We start from the raw sequence: 5,111 nt of genomic DNA on the forward strand, positions 1-5,111 counted from the left end.
AGGAAGGAAGGAAGGAAGGAAGGAAGGAAGGAAGGAAGGAAGGAAGGGGAAAGAAAGAGAAAGAAAAGAAAGAGAAAGAAAGAAAGAAAGAGAAAGAAAAAAGAAAGAAAGAAAGAGAAAGAAAGAAAGAAAATAAACTACTCTCCATAATAATGTAGACAGCAATCCTCCCTATGAACCAGAAGGAATCTCAGCAAGTATTTAGACATCAATGGGATTTCACTATCAGCCGTATCAGCTGAGAGTGTTCCCTTTTTAGCGTGGCAAGCTGTTTCCTGAAGCAATAGAGAGAAACAAGACCAAGGAAAAATCTAGAAAGAGCCTCTGTAGAAAAGCAGAGCAATGATCTCTAATCACAATGCTAATCACTCCAGGCTAAATTTTCCTTTATAGCATTAAAATTTTCTTCACATCCACAAGATTCCAATAGTTTTCTTAATGCCATAGCCTGGTGTTTATTCTGCCTTGTGGATTCCCATAATGCAAAATGCCATTAAAAAAGGAACAGACCATGAGAAGTGGGCCTCCGATGCACATGAAGTCTGGCATCATCAGAATGACAAGGGGCAACAGTCAGGAATAATAGTTAGGACATTTAATAAGTCCCTGGAAATTCCCAGAAATATAATTTTTTTTTGAGTCTAAGATGCTATCATTTTAAAGTGTACCATTATTTTATTTGCTACATTGTAGAAAAGAATAACTCTGCCAATTAAAATGTCATACAACAGTTCTGTATAAATTAAATATTTATGTTATATTGAAGGAACACTTTTAGACTTATTTAAACACAAATCTTTAAAAATTACATATCACTCTTACATGTGCATAAAAAATGAAAGTATAGGCAATTAAATTAAGAGAGGTCTACAGTGTCTTTATATCAAGTCTGACTTTTCTGAGTCCCTTTTTGATGCAGAGTCATTAATATATTGTTTTTTTCCAGTAATAATGTAGTGATGCAGCCTGTCTTCAAAGACTGCTCTACTCTTGACTCAGATTTTCTCCCAAGCCATTGATACTAGTTTTGAAGCTGTTGTTTTTTAAATCTTGCTGTCAGACTCATGGGAAGGTTTTTATACAACAGGGCTCATATTTGTTCCTCAAATTATCCTTACATTTAAATGTTCAGAATGGCGAGATGATACATAGGCCAGTTATGCCATTGTGAATATCTACCAAGGTCATGTACGTAATGAACAAAGACAGCTATTTCTGCTGCTGGCTGGCAGTGATTTGCAAGATTTTGTTGACTGTAGGATATATCCTACTTCAATGATGTTAAAATGAGAACAAATATGCACTTCAGACTTGGTAAAATGTAGTACAGCACTTACAGAGAACACTAGGCTTCTGGCACTCGCACAAAATGAAGATTTGGAGTTTTAGTTGAGTACTAAAGGACCATCCTCCTACTGAAGGATGAAGAATTTAAGGATATATAAGTTGAGGTGTACTTGTATTCATCTGTGATTTTTGCAAGTAACTTATTGCTACATGTATTTTTTAAATATGCATTGTCCTTCTTCCTAAAATGGTTTCACCATAATAAGTGAAATGTCAGCTTGTCACATTAAATTATAAATTATAAATTACCATCTCCTCAGTCCTCTACATATCCTTCAACTTCATTATGACACTGTCCTTCAGAGATAAGGAACAGGAAGGCTTTAATGAAAACTTCAGCTAATGTAATAATTAGGGAAGGATGAGCTAATTAAGAAAGATACAAAGAATGATTAAAATTATACTTAAATTGTACAGATTAAATGAAGGCAGAGACTTTCTTTAAGAAATTCAACCTAGCCTACTATTTAATTTTAAAATCATAGTAAATATTAAGATGTTTGTAAAAATTGGATTATAACATATGTATTTTCTTTCATTTAGAAACAGAAATTAGAATACACTTCATAAAAAGAGAGACTTTGATGACGTGTTTTACAGCCTAACTATAGTACTCTGGGTAAACACACTTCTCTAGCAAGTACCTTACACTGTTGTCCAAAATATTGAGATATTACATTTGTCCATTTTTTTGCCATCTGGAGTTATCTACCAGAATCATACATGTGATGGCAATGAAAATGACAGGCACTTCAAAACTGTTGTCTGACTGACCTGTTATAAATATTGTAATCTAAGGTACAGAATCTGGAAACACTTTTTAAATGTAATTGAGAATGATAAAAGACAATTTAACTCTAGGAAATCTGACTCCCAAGACGCTGACTTCATTCTTATATTTTTATGTAGACTGATCTACAGTATCTGAAAGAAAATGTCTAGGTGGTAGTGTTCATATCTTCTGTCTTCTATATCAAGATGATTGATTCAGTTTCTTAGCTTTTTAGTTGCATGTTGTCTTCATATTCTGCTACTTCTTTCTCCTTCAATGTTCCCACAAAGCCCAAACTATTATATAATGTGTACAGAAAACAAGTTCAATATAAAGTAGTCATCAGAAGTGGTCTGGGTTTGTGTAGAAGAAAAAAAAAATTATTCTTTTCTTTTTTAACTTCAAGTCTTACACTGGATTGACTCTGCAAGGACAAATTAACAAGACCAGAAATAAAGGGTCAACAAATTTTCTGCTCATAATTATATCATTTAAATTTTAAGGGATATTTATTTTCATGCACATTTTCAAAGCAAGTTGCACACCAGTCTGTCTTTGAAATTATCATTTTTATTATTAATATGAAATTAATAATAAATGAGATTCAACACTAGCAGTTGAGTACATCCAGAGAAAAACAATGCAGATGAAGGATTTATGAACACTATTGGATGAATAACTTTTTAAAAACTTATTAGTTGATTGATGTTCTAATGTATATATACATTGTGGTATGGTTAAATCTAGCCAACTAATGTGCATAAATCAGTAGTTCTGCTATACACAAACAGCAACCAAGCTGAAAATCAAATCAAGAACTCAACCCCTTTTACAAGAGCCCCCAAAAAATTAAAATTCTTAGGAATATACCTAACCAAGGAGGTAAAATACCTTTGCAAGGAAAACTACAAACACTGTTGAAATAAATCATAAATGATTCAAACAAATGAAATACATCTCATGCACATGGATTGGTAGAATCAATATTGTGAAAATGACCATACTGCCAAAGAAATCTAAAAATTCAGTGCAATTCCCATCAAAATACCACAACCATTCTTCACAGAGCTAGAAAAAAAAAATCCTGAAATTCACATGGAACCAAAAATGTCCACATCGCGAAAGCAAGACTAAGCAAAAAGAACAAATCTAAAGGCATCACATTACCCAGCTTCAAACTATACTGTAAGGTCATAGTCACCAAGACAGCATGGGACTGGCATAAAAATAGGCACATAGACCAATGGAACAGAATAGAGAACCCAAAAATAAAGTCAAATACCTACAGCCGGATGATCTTCAACAAAGCAATTGAAAACATAATGTGGGGAAACGATACCCTATTCCACAAATGGTGCTGGAAGAATGAAACTGGATCCTCATCTGTCACCTTATACAAAAATCAACTCAAGATGGATCAAAGACTTAAATCTAAGACCTGAAACCATATAAATTCTACAAAGTAACATCAGAAAAATCCTTCTAGACATTGTATTAGACAAAGACTTCATGACCAAGAAACAAACAGTAAATGAAACTAAAACAAAGATAAGTAGATAGATGGTACTTGATTAAACTGAAAAGTTTCTGCAAAGCAAAAGAAATGATCAGCAGTGTTAACAGACAACCCACAAAGTGAAAGAAAATTTTCACAATCTATACATCCAACAAAAGACTAATATCCAGAATCTACAAGGAACTTAAACAAATCAACAAGCAAAAACCAAACAATCCTATCAAAAACTGGGCTAAGGACATCAATAAACAATTCTTAAAAGAAGATATGCAAATGGACAACAAGCATACGGAAAAATGCTCAGCATCACTAATTATCAGAGAAATTCAAATCAAAACCACAACGTGATACCACCTTACTCATGCAAGAATGGTCATAATAAAAAAATAAAAAAATAACTGATGTTGGCATGGCAGTGGTGAAAAGGGAACACTTCAACACTGTTGGTGGGATGTAAACTATTACAACCACTATGGAAGACAGTGTGGAGATTCCTTAAAATCTAAACGTAGATCTACCATTTGATCCAGCAATCCCACTACTAGGTATCTACCAAGAGGAAAAGAAGTAATCATACGAAAAAAATACTTGCACACACATGTTTATAGCAGCACAATTTGCAATTGCAAAAATATGGAACCAGCCCAAATGACCATCAGTCAATTAGTGGATAAAGAAAATGTGACATTGGGGAGAATATTGCTGCTGGTTGGTTTTCTCATCCAGTTAATCTTGACCATTCTGCTTTTTAGTTTTCTTTCAGCTGACTAGGTTAAAAGGAGTTTGTGGACCAGACTTCCTACATTCATATTTATGCAACTGAAACTATGCACAAGGAGTTCTAATACATTTGTTTCTCATTTTATTCAATGAACACAGGCCATCTCTGTATGAAAATAAGGATGATCAGGAATAAAGAGAAACAAGGCATAAGGGAAAATAGAGACCAGAGGTGACAGAAATCAAGCAAGCAAGCAAACAAACCCCCTTAAGAGTTTATCTATGTAGGTGGAAAATTCTGAACAAAGGCGAAGAAAGAGTTACTTATTAAATCAAGTTTCCTCAGTAGTCTGCTTTTCTTTCTTGGTAATGGGTAGGAGAGAAGTCTGAGACATGGAGTATTCATCTCCCTTAGTTGTGTTTTGTTGCTACTATTTTTCCAATCTATATTTGTCATTTTGGGGGATGGAAATAATTCCTCAAAGAGTACAATTTCCAAAATGATAGACTGTAATTTAGACTATAGGGAGAGCTGTTCTGTCAAGTTAACTGATTCACTAAAGAAGATTCTGATTCTGTATAATAAATTGTTCTGAGAAAGTTGAATGGAAATCAATATAATGTATATTTCTTTAAATTGGTAATATACATATAATTTTATGTATCAATTTAAAATAAATAAGTTGAAAAAAGGTTATTCATCCAATAGTGTTCATAAATCCTTCATCCTCATTGTTTTTCTCTGGATGCACTCAA

This window comes from Piliocolobus tephrosceles, chromosome 8 (genome assembly GCF_002776525.5).
Source record: "Piliocolobus tephrosceles isolate RC106 chromosome 8, ASM277652v3, whole genome shotgun sequence".
Classification (NCBI taxonomy): domain Eukaryota; kingdom Metazoa; phylum Chordata; class Mammalia; order Primates; family Cercopithecidae; genus Piliocolobus; species Piliocolobus tephrosceles.